The sequence below is a fragment of the Rattus norvegicus genome, chromosome 1 (assembly GCF_036323735.1).
Source record: "Rattus norvegicus strain BN/NHsdMcwi chromosome 1, GRCr8, whole genome shotgun sequence".
NCBI classification, from domain to species: domain Eukaryota; kingdom Metazoa; phylum Chordata; class Mammalia; order Rodentia; family Muridae; genus Rattus; species Rattus norvegicus.
The window spans coordinates 80,390,761-80,406,017 of NC_086019.1; the positions used below are offsets into that span (position 1 = coordinate 80,390,761).

Below are 15,257 nucleotides of genomic sequence, written 5' to 3' on the forward strand. Positions count from 1 at the left end.
TTGGAAAGTTGTTTTCCAGCCTTTCACTCTGAGGTAGTGTCTGTCTTTGTCTCTGAGGTGTGTTTCCTGTAGGCAGCAGAATGCAGGGTCCTCGTTGCGTATCCAGTTTGTTAATCTATGTCTTTTTATTGGGGAGTTGAGGCCATTGATATTGAGAGATATTAAGGAATAGTGATTATTGCTTCCCGTTATATTCATATTTGGATGTGAGGTTATGTTTGTGTGCTTTCATTCTCTTTGTTTTGTTGCCAAGACGATTAGTTTCTTGCTTCTTCTAGGGTATAGCTTGCCTCCTTATGTTGGGCTTTACCATTTATTATCCTTTGTAGTGCTGGATTTGTAGAAAGATATTGTGTAAATTTGGTTTTGTCATGGAATATCTTGGTTTCTCCATCAATGTTAATTGAGAGTTTTGCTGGATACAGTAACCTGGGCTGGCATTTGTGTTCTCTTAGGGTCTGTATGACATCAGTCCAGGATCTTCTGGCCTTCATAGTTTCTGGCGAGAAGTCTGGTGTGATTCTGATAGGTCTCCCTTTATATGTTACTTGACCTTTTTCCCTTACTGCTTTTAATATTCTTTCTTTATTTTGTGCGTTTGGTGTTTTGACAATTATGTGACGGGAGGTGTTTCTTTTCTGGTCCAATCTATTTGGAGTTCTGTAGGCTTCTTGTATGTCTATGGGTATCTCTTTTTTTAGGTTAGGGTAGTTTTCTTCTATGATTTTGTTGAAGATATTTACTGGTCCTTTGAGCTAGGAGTCTTCACTCTCTTCTATACCTATTATCCTTAGGTTTGATCTTCTCATTGAGTCCTGGATTTCCTATATGTTTTGGACCAGTAGCTTTTTCCGCTTTACATTATCTTTGACAGTTGAGTCAATGATTTCTATGGAATCTTCTGCTCCTGAGATTCTCTCTTCCATCTCTTGTATTCTGTTGGTGAAGCTTGTATCTACAGCTCCTTGTCCCTTTTTTGGTTTTCTATATCCAGGGTTGTTTCCATGTGTTCTTTCTTGATTGCTTCTATTTCCATTTTTAATTCCTTCAACTGTTTGATTGTGTTTTCCTGGAATTCTTTCAGGGATTTTTGCGATTCCTCTCTGTAGGCTTCCACTTGTTTATTAATGTTTTCCTGTGCTTCCCTAAGTGTGTTCATGTCTTTCTTGAAGTCCTCCAGCATCATGATCAAATATGATTTTGAAACTAGATCTTGCTTTTCTGGTGTGTTTGGATATTCCATGTTTGTTTTGGTGGGAGAATTGGGCTCCGATGATGGCATGTAGTCTTGGTTTCTGTTGCTTGGGTTCCTGCGCTTGCCTCTCGCCATCAGATTATCTCTAGTGTTACTTTGTTCTGCTATTTCTGACAGTGGCTAAACTGTCCTATAAGCCTGTGTGTCAGGAGTGCTGTAGACCTGTTTTCCTCTCTTTCAGTCAGTTATGGGGACAGAGTGTTCTGCTTTCGGGCGTGTAGTTTTTCCTCTCTACAGGTCTTCAGCTGTTCCTGTGGGCCTGTGTCTTGAGGTCACCAGGCAGCTTTCTTGCAGCAGAAAATTTGGTCTTACCTGTGGTCCCGAGGCTCAGGTTCGCTCGTGGGGTGCTGCCCAGGGGCTCTCTGCAGCGGCAGCAACCAGGAAGACCTGTGCTGCCCCTTCCGGGAGCTTCAGTGCACCAGGGTTCCAGATGGTCTTTGGCTTTTTCCCCTGGCGTCTGAGATGTGTGTGCAGGGAGCAGTCTCTTCTGGTTTCCCAGGCTTGTCCGCCTCTCTGAAGGTTTAGCTCTCCCTCCCACGGGATTTGGGTGCAGAGAACTGTTTATCCGGTCTGTTTCCTTCAGGGTCCGGCGGTGTCTCTGGCAGGGGTCCTGCCGCTCCCCCACGGGAGCCCAGAGGCCTTATACAGTTTCCTCTTGGGCCAGGGATGTGGGCAGGGGTGAGCAGTGTTGGTGGTCTCTTCTGCTCTGCAGCCTCAGGAGTGCCCACCTGACCAGGCGGTTGGGTCTCTCTCTCACCGGGTCTGGGAGCAGAGAGCTGCTGCGTGCCGGGATCCGCGGGTGTGGGACTTCCGGTAAACACAGAATGTGCCCGGTCCTAGAGAAATTCTGCTTCCGTGTGTCCCAAGCTCACCAGGCAGCTTTCTTGCAGCAGAAAATTTGGTCTTACCTGTGGTCCCGAGGCTCAGGTTCGCTCGTGGGGTGCTGCCCAGGGGCTCTCTGCAGCGGCAGCAACCAGGAAGACCTGTGCCGCCCCTTCCGGGAGCTTCAGTGCACCAGGGTTCCAGATGGTCTTTGGCTTTTTCCCCTGGCGTCTGAGATGTGTGTGCAGGGAGCAGTCTCTTCTGGTTTCCCAGGCTTGTCCGCCTCTCTGAAGGTTTAGCTCTCCCTCCCACGGGATTTGGGTGCAGAGAACTGTTTATCCGGTCTGTTTCCTTCAGGGTCCGGCGGTGTCTCTGGCAGGGGTCCTGCCGCTCCTGGGCCCTCCCCCACGGGAGCCCAGAGGCCTTATACAGTTTCCTCTTGGGCCAGGGATGTGGGCAGGGGTGAGCAGTGTTGGTGGTCTCTTCTGCTCTGCAGCCTCAGGAGTGCCCACCTGACCAGGCGGTTGGGTCTCTCTCTCACCGGGTCTGGGAGCAGAGAGCTGATGCGGGCCGGGATCCGCGGGACAAGTAGGCTTTTTATATTTTAGTATATTCTTCGGTGCCTTCAGAAGGTGTGAACACACATATACATACAAAATGAGAACTTTTTTCATAAAATTGGAGGAAAACATTAAAATGTGTGGTAAGAGGGAAAAAGGAAATTATATACCAATATCTTTGGTGGATTTATATGGTATAATTCTTGACAAAAACACCCACCAAAAGAACATAACACACAAAAAGAGGATCATTTTCTTAGAACAGATAGATTTTAATCCAGAGATGCAACCCTGGTTCCACACATGCAGATTCTTTGAGTGTAATACACCACACAATATAGAATTACCTTATTTTCCATAAACATTCAGAAATGGCTGTTAATCAAGCCCAAAATTCATTGAGAGTTAAAGAAAAAAAAAAAAGAAAAAAACAAGTGACAGCGCAGAAGGAACACATATTGACATGAAATTTTATTTCAAAAACATACCAACAATACTATAATACGAGGAGAGAAAATTATTATTAATGAAAGTCAGAAATAATGACAAGTAGTTTTGTTGGTTCATTTTTTATGTAAGCACTTTAGAGATAGTGGTCTGAAAATCACTGTCTGTTTCTTGACAGTCTACCCTATACCATGAGTCAAAACCTTCTATGAGTGATGTAGAGAAACTACTTTAAAATAAATTAGCATGAATCACAAAACTATGCACTTTTCCGTTTCCTAAATCAAAAGTGCCTTTTAAACCTTACAAAGGGTTAACATAAACTTAAAGAAAATGATGGAAGAAAAAGAGAAAATATACTCTCATCGTTTTTGTGAGTATTAATCTAGGGATACTTCATGTTATGACCCTGTTTCAACAATATGAAAATCATAGGAATAAGTCTTCAAATCTTTAATACACTTCAGACTACTTAATTGTTTTCTTTTAGAAGAAAGAATTTATTTGAGACATATAGTTTTGAACAGTTACAATCCATGACCATCATGGTAGGGAACATTTTAATAAGAATGCATGTTACTGGTTTTATCCAGCCTTTTCCAGAATTTTGACTTAATGAAAAACTCCATATTTCAGATCACTACACAGAATTTTATCATTTCCAACCATAATAAACCAGTGCTGCATATTCCACTGTTTTCTTACATACAATCTCTCATGCTTTACCAATGGTAATTTGTTCAAGGTCATATTTGTTATCAGTGTTTTAAAGGCATATTGTTTCTCTTTCAAATGTCTTCAAATACTAACTTGTTTGTTGTTTTAATTAAACTTTAATTGTAGGAATGTGAGGAGGATGGGATGACATGCTGTATGACTTATAATCAAAGAAAGACAAGTGTGAATATCTGGAGACTGGGATTAAGAAATAGATCTCCAATGCCCAGTATTTTCTGGCTATAGAACCCACAGTAAGATGGGTACTCGTATATCAATTACAAAATAAGAAAATACTTGAAAGGTATGAGGACAGGCTAGTTTTTGCTGAGAAAAATATCCCAATTAATGTTCCCTCTGTCTGTTAAAAATAATTAGTGCAAAATTTTAAATAAATAACTATAATACATCAGGTTGCAATATCTAACTTTTATACGCAGCTCAACATCAGCTCTTACTTTTGAATTAATAGACATTCAGAATTTATCCAACATTTCTTCAGTGTATTTCCAAAATTCATAACTGGTCATTAAAAATGGACACTGAAATGTCAATCTGTTTGTGTAAATAAAACAAGGTCATTGACCTCTTAGTATCCTTATATAAAACATAATAAAAATACCTAAAAGTCATTATTAGTATGTGTCTAATTTTTTTCTCTCAGATGCCTTCATCTATGTGTAGTGCAGATTGTCGTCCTGGATACAGAAGATTCTGGAAGGAGGGAATGGCAGCCTGCTGTTTTGTTTGCAGTCCCTGTCCAGACAATGAAATTTCTAATGAAACAAGTGAGTGTTTGCTGCTCTGATAAATCCTGCAAATATATATTCCTTTTCTGCCCCACTTGGTTTATGAAGTCTACTAAAAGGCAAATGGAAATATAAAATATATCAGTTTTCTAATTTACTAGTTGTAGATATAAAAATAATTAAGAAAACTGTGCCAAAAATACACAAATACATATACCTTGTTCATTGACCCGCATGTTGATACATTGAAAGTACATGGCAGATTAAATTAAAAAAAAAACAACACAAAAACCAAAAACAAACAAACAAATGAACAAATAAAAAACCTCTTTAGGAAATAAAACAGCATTATGAGGGAATATTCTATAAGATTTTCCCCAATAATTAATTTATTGTAAAACAACATGTACATTAGATTTTAGTCACAATTTTTAAAGAAATTAAATTAGTCATATTTCATCACTATATCCATCCTATATATGATTATGCACATCATGGACATATAGGATCCCATGGAAAACCAAATGTAATATAATATTTACTGGACTAGATTATGAGTCTGCTAGGTACAAAATCAATATTCCCTGTAAGATTAGTATAGAAGTCAAAAGTATTTCAAAATTTATGAGAAACTGCTAAATTTGTAAAATTCTGAGGGCTGTGTTCAACACCAGATATGATATGAATCACGAAATGAGGGGATAAGAGCTAACCCATTTTCTTTCATAAGTTTTTTAGCCTTTATCTTTCAAGTTGATACATTTGCACATATTTGTACATGGGATAATGTGGTATCTTGACTCACGCATACTGCTTAGCTAAAGACACTTAGCATGTACAGGAGTGTACTTTTTATTATTAGATATATGTCTTTTCAAATGTTTTCCCCTTTCCAGGGTTCCTCTCCATGAGGCCTCATCCCCTCCTGCTCCCACGTACGGGTATTCCCCACCCATCCACCCACCTAACAACCCCCTACCTTCCCTGCAACTGGTGGTCCAACCTTGGCAGGACCAAAGGTTTCCCCTTCCACTGGTTCCCCAACAATGCTATTCTCTGCTACATATGCAGTTGGAGCCCTGGGTCAGTCCATGTATATTCTTTGGGTAGTGGTTTGGCCACTGGAAGAACCGGTTGGTTGACGTTGTTCTTATAGGGTTGTAAGCCCCTTTAGCTCTTTAAATCCTTCCTCTAATTTCCCACCAAGGAGGTCCTGTTCTCAGTTCAGTGGTATGCTGCTAATCTCTGTACTTTACATGCTCTGGATGTCTCTCTCAGATCTATATCCAGTCCCTTTCATCATTCCCTTATTTGATTTATCAATCTTATCAAGGCTTGGTGGCTGTATATATGTGGGCCACGTGTGGGGCAAGCTCTGAATGGTGGTTCCTTCAGTCTCTGCTCTAAAGTTTGCCTCCAAATACCCTCCTATGGATATTTTTGTCCCCCAATTTAAGAAGGAGTAGGAGAATCTACTTTTTGAGCTTCTTGTGGTCTGTGGATTGCAACTTGGTTAATTCGAGCTTTAAGGCAAATATCCATTATCAATGAGTGCATACCACGTGTGTTTTTTCCTGTGATTTCACTACTTTACTCTGGATGATATTTTCTAGTTCCATCCATTTGCCTATGAATTTCATGGAATCATTATTTTTTACAGCTGAGTAGTACTCCACTGTGTAGATTTATCACATTTTTTGAATCCATTCCTCTGTTGAAGGGCATCTGCGTTCTTTCCACCTTCTGGCTATTATGAATAAGGCTGCTTTGAACATACTGGAGCATGTGTCTTTGTTGTATGTTGGCGCATCTTTTGGGTATATGTCCAGGAGAGGTATAGCTGGTTCCTCAGGTAATAGACCATCCAATTTTCTGAGGAACCTCCAGAGTGATTTCCAGTGTGGTTGTACCACTTTGCAGTTCCACCAACAATGGAGGAGTATTCCTCTTTCTCCACATCTTTGCCAGCATCTGCTGTCACCTGAGATTTTTACCTTAGCCAATCTGACTGGTATTAGTTGGACTGTCAGGGTTGTTTTGATTAGCGTTTCCCTGATGACTAAGGATGTTGAACATTTCTTTAGGTGCTTTTCAGCTATTCAATATTCCTCAGCTGAGAATGTTTTGCTTAGCACTGTACCCCATTTTTAATAGGGTTGTTTGGCTCTTTGTTGTCTAGAATCACTATATGCCTTGGTATCATGATATAAGAACCTCTGTGCAAAGAGAGAATCTATATAAAGGTGGTTTATAATATATTTGATTAGACATAAAGCTCAAGAAGAAGGATGGCCAAAGAGTGGATGCTTCCATCCTTCTTAGAAGGGGCAACAAAAATATTCACAGGAGAAGACGTAGAGAGAAAATTTGGAACAAAGATTGAAAGAATGGCCATTCAGGTACGGCACCACCTGGGGATCCAGACCATATATACCTATAGTAACCAAACCTTGTCACTATTGTATATTCTAAAAGGTGCATGCTTACCCAAGCCTGTTATAGCTGTGTCCTGAGAGGCTCTGCCAAAACATGACAAATGCAGAAGTGGATTCTCACAGCCAACCATTGAACTGAGAATGGGGTCCCCAATGGAGGAGTTAGAGAAAGGATTCAAGAAGCTGAAAGTGCTTGTGACCATGTAAGACCAGCGATACAACCTAACCGTAGCTCTCATATACTAAACCACTAACTAAAGAATACACATGGACAGGCCCATGGCTCCAGCTACATATGTAACATAGGATGGCCTTGCTGAGCACCAAGGGCAGGAGAAGCCCTTGGTCTGCCAAGGATTGACACCCCAGTGTTAGGGAATGTCAGGTTGGCGAGGCAGAAAGGAATTGATGAATGAGTGGGGAAACACCTTCATAGAAGTGGGAGCAAAGAAGGGATAGAGGATTTATGGGTGGGAAACTCGAAAAGGGGGTAATACTTGAAATGTATATAAATAAAACATCTAATAAAAAAGACAAAACACTTAACCTATGATGTGGAATATATGACGAGACTCATATTCAGTATATTACAAACCATACCCATTATTAAAGTAATTATTTATGGCTGGCAAAATGCAAAAGATTTATGGTTAGCTTTTCTATTACTTTGTCCTTAAATTTATATAACGAATTAAAGTCTGTAAAACACATATAATGCCTGTGAATTGGTTCAACAGTGAAATAATTTGTTACTAAGCCTAACAATCTGAGTTTATTTCTTTAATGCCTGAAGTCTATTAAAGCCACCTACTCAGAAGTTGTCTTTTGAAGTCACACATTCCAACATTACATATTGCTTCAAAATAATTTTAATAAGTATACTAAAATTGTGATAGATGAAAAAAAGAATTAATATATATTTCAATGAATTCTGCAAAAAGTACATAAAATAATGTATTATATTAATTGTTATGTGTCCCGCGCTTCGTCTCGCCAGCAGGAACGACGCGGCACACACAGGATCCTACTACAGAAAAGCTTTAATGCGTCTTGAGAGGGAGAGCATAAGCTTACAATGCGGAGACGGAGAGTGAGGAATAACCATCCCTTATATAGGAAACTATCCTCGCCTAGGACGTGTCACTCTCTGACTGGTCGCTGCCAATTATGCCAGATGACGTACCAAAACGTACGTGTCCCTTTGAGTAGGGACGTTACCAGGCGCCTGCGTATTGCCCTTTTTACTAGGTGCGTTCTGCCGGATGCCGGTGCCATCTTGTAATGGAGTTTGTGAGGACAGCTCCTCACATATGTGAGGACAGCTCCTCGGACAGCTCCTCACATCTCCCCCCTTTCTGTTTTTTTTTTTTTTTTTTTAAGCAAACAGGACACCCAGATATAGGAGGGTGAAGACAGAGGTCATATCCTCGTACGAAGTTGGCGAACCTGTACAAGAGAGATACCCTTAGGCTGTTGTTGGGACCCAGGGCACTCCCGACCCGTCGCACTGCCATTTTTCGAGGGAGGGAAAACTGGGGCAGAAACCCTCATGTAATATGACATGCCTTCCAGGGAGCATATTTGGTAGAACTTCCCTGTGCGATGCTAAGCTCGTCACCCCTCATGGGCTGCTCAAGCCGGACACTCTAATCCTGTGCAATGAACCGAGGTTCTAGGAGTGCAAGAGCTGTCCAGCCGGCGACCTGTTGCTTGAGCATGGTCAACCAGATATCGGCTGACGCTCCTTGTTCAAGGGCTACAAGCACCTGGGCGATCACTACTTTGTCCTTTCTTGTTTGAGATCTCAATTTGCAAAGCAACCAGAGGAGTAACACTAATCCACAGCAGAGGATCACTCCAAAAAGTCCCACTCCCACCCATTCCTTGAAATAAGAGACTGCTGAGGTGATCCAGGACGACAATCCCTCCGTCAAAGACAGGTCCAGTCGGGTAGAATTTACTTGAATGATGGTCGCTCTCAGCTCCAGAAGTGTCTGTTCAAACTCCGAGGTCCAATTCTGTAACAGATGCTGTGAAAGACTCTTAGACAGATTAGCAGCTCAGGTAAATTTGTCATATTATATGGAGGTGACACAAAGGCATGGGAGTTTTTGCTCACAGCCAAGCTGGGCCAGTTGCCATAGAATGTCTAATTGCTCTCAGACCAGATCTATACGTTGGTTGACAAGCATAAGGCCTCCCTATGTCTGAGTATTGGCTGAGACCTGTCTGTCCCGAGCCACAGAGATGGTGGCCGATAAATCGTTGATAGTTTGGGTTGTCTGTACTGAATTTGACAAGGCCAATGCAGAGGCAGTAACCGAGGGAGCGACTGCTGTCGTAGCAATAATGCCAGCAATAATTGCAGAAGTACCAAAATCTCTTTTTCCTCTAAATAAGGTCATGGTCCCCGGGGCATCAACAGGGATCGGGATAAAGCGAGGCATGCGGGTAACTACTGCGATATTTTATATGAGTAGCTGTCCAGACAGAGGCAGCAGGTTTGATGTTCCCCGTCCAGGAAAATGACAACCGTCCCTTTTCGCCCTTTCCTCCAAGTAGCATCGCCATGGGCGTAAGATCAGTGCAGCTACCATTAACCCAATGTAAGGCCACCACCATAGAGAACTGTGGCGTTAGCCACAATGTCCTCCTCACCAGTTCCCCATGTGGCCTCCCTTAACCAAGCAGAAGATTGATTATATAACATAATGCAAGGGAGATCAAAAGATGTTTTGTTGAATATGCCAAAACAAAGGCTGCCCTTAAGGGGAATAGTCCTATTTTCTTTTAGTCGTTCAACCTGTGGATCCTTAGGTAAATAGGCCAACCCTAAATCCCTGTTAGTGGTACATCACCGGCATCGGGAGTGGAAAGGTTGACATTATTCCCCATCGTAGCTCGCCCTGCACCGTTGCTGACATCCATGGAAGAAGAGTGAGGAGGTGCAGGAGTCCCAGTCCCTTCTTGATCACTTGCTGTGATGCTCCTAGTAAGTCATCCTGGGATCCATATGGGATTTTCATTGTCCTGTGGAAAAACACAGACAGCTCCCCTGGATCTTATTAAAACAGGATCCGGGCCTTTCCATTCATTTGTTAATACATCCTTCCATTTGACTAATTCTTTTGTCCTCTTGGGCTCTGAGCAATGTCGCTCAGCCGCTGTTTGTCCAGCTTCATCAAGATTTAAAAAATTTAAGGTAAAAAGGGCCAGAGCAGTGTCCACTCGGGGTGTTGGGGGGAGTTCTATCATAATTCCCCTTCTTTGTTTTATTAAATATGATTTGAGCGTCCGATGAGCACGCTCTATGATTCCCTGTCCTTGAGGGTTGTAGGGCAGGCCCGTCAGATGGGTAACTTGCATCTGAGCACAAAACTGACGGAATTTTTGAGATGTATAGGCAGGGCCATTGTCAGTTTTTACACATCTTGGCTTTCCCCAAGCACTCCATGCTTCAAGGCAGTGCTGAATGACATGTGTTGTTTTTTCTCCTGTAAGTGGGGTGGCATGTAGAATGCCAGAACATGTGTCTATAGATACATGCACATACTGAAATTTTCCAAAAGTAGAATTATGAGTAACATCCATTTGCCAGATTTGCAATGGCTGTATTCCTCTCGGGTTGACCCCGATGTGAGGAACTGGGAGGAACTGGCAGCACTGTTGGCATTGGGTGACTATATCACGTGCCTCTTTTCTAGTTATAGAGAAGCGGTGGCATAAAGTTTCTGAGGTGACATGGAAATTGCCATGAAATGCTTTAGCGGCCTCTAAAGGAGAGGCCAGGGCCACAGCTATACTAACAGCACTAGCTCAGCCTCCTCCTCTGAGTCTAAGGTTTTATTTTCAGAGCTTTCAGAACTGTCGAGGTTCAGCGCTTCTAGCTCTTTCACAGGGTATAGGCTGGCTCCCCCTCCTGGTTTATGTGTAGAGGAGGAAGTGCTGGAATCTGAAAATTTCAACGCTCCCTTGTCTTTGGACTTACCGGGAGGGCACCTTTTCTTTCTTAGGACGTCTTTTTTCTTGCGCGTGCCCAACCTCTCACTACGTTCGGTATCTGACAGACTTTCCCGGACTACCTCGAGAGTGGCCTGTCCTTCTACTACTGCTGCCTTACACGTTTCATCCTTTAAACAATTCTTAACCAGCTTCCATATAGCTTTGGTCCCTAGGCGCAGATCATCTTCCACCAATTTTCTGTCAAGGTCTTTTCCAAGTTTGTTCCATGAGGCAATCGTTTCCAAGGCCGTGACCACAGACTGTGAGGATCCCATGATGGGCCAGGAATGCCGGCGGCTTATCTACGTCCGTCTGACAAGGCGTGAGGTGAAAGGGTAGAGACGGACACGCTGCTCTCTTATGTACGGGAGTCTTACACGCGACTCCCCGGACGGTGCCGCTTATCTACGTCGGCCTTATCGCGTCCTTGTTCCTCAACAGTTAAAATCGAAGGTAAAAGGGAGCTGCGCGAAGCTCACTTATATACGAGAGACTGAGACGCGCCTTCAGCTGCTGTGATCGTCCTTTTAACAGCGAAAACGGTGAAAACAGAACATAAAGAATAGTGTGGCTCCCAGGACAAATACTATAGCCTCAACAAATCCTTCCCAAGGCGACAACCCCAGACCAAAGTCGAAGAGAGGGCTGCCTCTCCGAACGTATCTACCTGCAGTTCTGAATCCTCCTTGTCGCCAAGGGATCTCCAAAGGTGCTGACGATGGTGAGGTCTTTCCCGGGTTTTCGGCACCAGATGTCCCGCGCTTCGTCTCGCCAGCAGGAACGACGCGGCACACACAGGATCCTACTACAGAAAAGCTTTAATGCGTCTTGAGAGGGAGAGCATAAGCTTACAATGCGGAGACGGAGAGTGAGGAATAACCGTCCCTTATATAGGAAACTATCCTCGCCTAGGACGTGTCACTCTCTGACTGGTCGCTGCCAATTATGCCAGATGACGTACCAAAACATACGTGTCCCTTTGAGTAGGGACATTACCAGGCGCCTGCGTATTGCCCTTTTTACTAGGTGCGTTCTGCCGGATGCCAGTGCCATCTTGTAATGGAGTTTGTGAGGACAGCTCCTCACATATGTGAGGACAGCTCCTCGGACAGCTCCTCACATCTCTGTGAGGACAGCTCCTCGGACAGCTCCTCACAGTTATGTATGTGGGATAGATAGTGCATTTACAGGTACACATAAGAGGAAACAATACGCATAGAGTTATATTTATGTTCACTTGTGAGACACCTGACATTGGTGCTGGGATCTGAACTCAGGTTCTCTGCTAGACCAAAATATTCTATCTATAGTTAAACCAATTTCTTTGTTAGGCAACTTAACAAATAAAAGCTCTCTGCAAATGCATTTTTCAAGATAAGAATTCTGAAAACCAAAGAAGCACATCAACATTCTCTGAAATGACATAAAATTCATTTCAATTATAATCACAGTTCATATTGTAGATATGATGGATATTACAACTTAGGAATTGGATCCTATTGCTTAAGATAAACCACCTAGGGTGCAACTCTTGCTCAAGGATTCCTCCATTATAACGTCGATTTTTTTTTTTTGTCAATACTGGTTTCACCCTTGAGTACATTCATAGACACTGAGACACATAGGAATGGAGATGAGACAACGATAAAAATGCTCAGCATTCAAAATAAGAAGGGGATCAACGTGAAATATTTCTTAGTAGGAAGTATCTACAGAGATTTTTATTTGTTTGTTTTCCTTGTTTTTTTCTTCAGTGCTAATATTCATGTATCTCAGTAAAAATAACCACAACTTTTGGTTACTTATTGCCATATGAAGGTACATCTGAAGGTCATTCCTTTAATGCTTTCTACTTTTCAAACATTAATATTATATCTCCTATTATTCTTCACCATCTTCTTATGACTTATGAGAGGAATAACCTTAATTCAATAATGCATATTTTACTTTACATGAACACATACAAATAAATATGTACAAATATACCCAGCCTATCTTTTCAATTTAAGGTTATATTTATGTCAATACTTTGAGATAGTGAATTCTCAAGTACCTATCATAAGTATTGTTACAGTAAAGAATGAGTCATAATGTGTCACAGGGAATGAATTCATAAAATAGTTAATGATCTCAGGAAACAGTGAGTATAGGGTTTTTATTTATAGAATATACACAACAACATTGTGGTTTTTGAAGGAATATTCTCTCAGTTCAATAATCAAATTGATAGCAACATAGAACAGAAAATGGTTTTGGAAGTCTTTGCCTTCTGATAACATTAAAATGGTATAATCAACAAAGTTAAATAGACAAAGGAATAATTACTTGATTTTTTCCCTTACATATTTATGAACATAATGAACTGAAAGTAATGCTATGCTGCAATGTACTTGAAATTACATTGTCAGCATCAAAAGTAGCACTGCCATGCTTCTTTCTACACCCTTACTTGAAAAACTTCATCAATAATAACTAAACTTTTCTTTGGACATCAGATATGGATCTGTGTATGAATTGTCCAGAATACCAGTATGCCAACACAGAAAAGAACAGATGCATTCATAAAGACATGATTTTTCTAAGCTATGAAGATCCCTTGGGGATGGCTCTTGCCTTAATAGCCTTCTGTTTGTCTTCATTCACAGCTGTGGTACTTTGGGTCTTTGTGAAGCACCATGACACTCCTATTGTGAAGGCCAATAACAGAATCCTCAGCTACATATTAATCATGTCACTCATGTTCTGCTTTCTGTGCTCCTTTTTCTTCATTGGCCATCCTAACAGAGGTACCTGTATCTTACAGCAAATCACATTTGGAATTGTATTCACTGTGGCTGTTTCCACAGTTCTGGCCAAAACAATCACTGTGCTTCTGGCTTTTCAAGTCACAGACACAGGAAGAAAGTTAAGAAACTTCCTGGTATCGGGGACACCCAACTACATTATTCCCATATGTTCCCTGTTGCAATGCACTCTGTGTGCAATTTGGCTAGCAGTTTCTCCACCATTTGTTGATATCGATGAACATTCTGAGCATGGTCACATCATAATTGTGTGCAACAAGGGATCTGTTATGGCATTCTACTGTGTCCTGGGATATTTGGCCTTCCTGGCCCTTGGAAGTTTCACGATGGCTTTCTTGGCAAAGAATCTGCCTGACACATTCAATGAAGCCAAGTTCTTGACCTTCAGCATGCTAGTGTTCTGCAGTGTCTGGATCACGTTCCTTCCTGTCTACCATAGCACCAAGGGCAGAGTCATGGTTGCTGTTGAAATTTTCTCCATTTTGACATCCAGTGCAGGGATGCTTGGATGCATCTTTGCACCCAAAATTTACATCATTTTAATGAAACCAGAGAGAAATTCTATCCAAAAGATCAGGGAGATTCACGTTTCTGAACAGATATTTTAGAAATTCTGTCAAATGTACAGTTGTTATATACCCACCAAATATTTGGTTACAGTGCATAAATCTAGTTTTAGAACTCTCACTAGTTCCTCTAATGATATCTAGAAATATTGTATCTACCAATCTTACATACATTATCCATAAAATCTTGCACTCACTCACTTGTTTATTCTACTCTGTGAGAAATATAATTCCCAATGTAGTATTAAAATTTTTCTAAACATTTTGCTTTAATTGACATTTTCTCCCTTATAACTTCAAGTACATTTGATAAGGCATTTGAATCTATAATCTTTTATACAGTAAGATCCAGGACAGACAGGATAACACATAGAAACCGTCTATCGAATCAAACAATCAATCAGACTAAAAAACAAAGAATCAACAAAGATAACATCAGAATACATTATCTGATTTCCAGTAGAAGCACATATGTGACAGAATACTGTCTGTTTTTATAGTTCCTCTTCAAGCTATTGTATTGGTCAGCAGTCTAAGGTAGAAGTTTTTTTGTCACAAACACAAAAATATTGTATCCAACAATGGACAGAATCCATTGAGCACCCTGTTCAAATTTGGAGATAGTTGGAATATCATGAAAAAGAGGGTGACCCATAAGAATACCAGCATTCTCAACTAACCTGGACAACCACGAATTTGAGCCGCTGACCAGGCAGCATACATAAGCTGATATGAGGCTCCCAGCACAGATGCAACATAGGGCTGCCTGGTCTCGCCTCAGTGGAAAAAGACACATTTAAACCCCAAGAGACAGGAGTCACAAGGGATTGGGAAGGTGTGATGGTTTGCATATGCATGGCTCAGAAAGTGGCACTATTAGAAGGTGTTGACTTGATGGAG

The 15,257-nt window shown here is 41.5% G+C and overlaps 1 pseudogene; it reads left to right on the forward strand.

Moving 5' to 3' along the window:
• Positions 1–14,399, forward strand: part of Vmn2r116l-ps14 (vomeronasal 2, receptor 116 like, pseudogene 14) — a 35,399-nt pseudogene extending 21,000 nt beyond the window's left edge.
• The last annotated feature ends 858 nt before the right edge of the window (positions 14,400–15,257 follow it).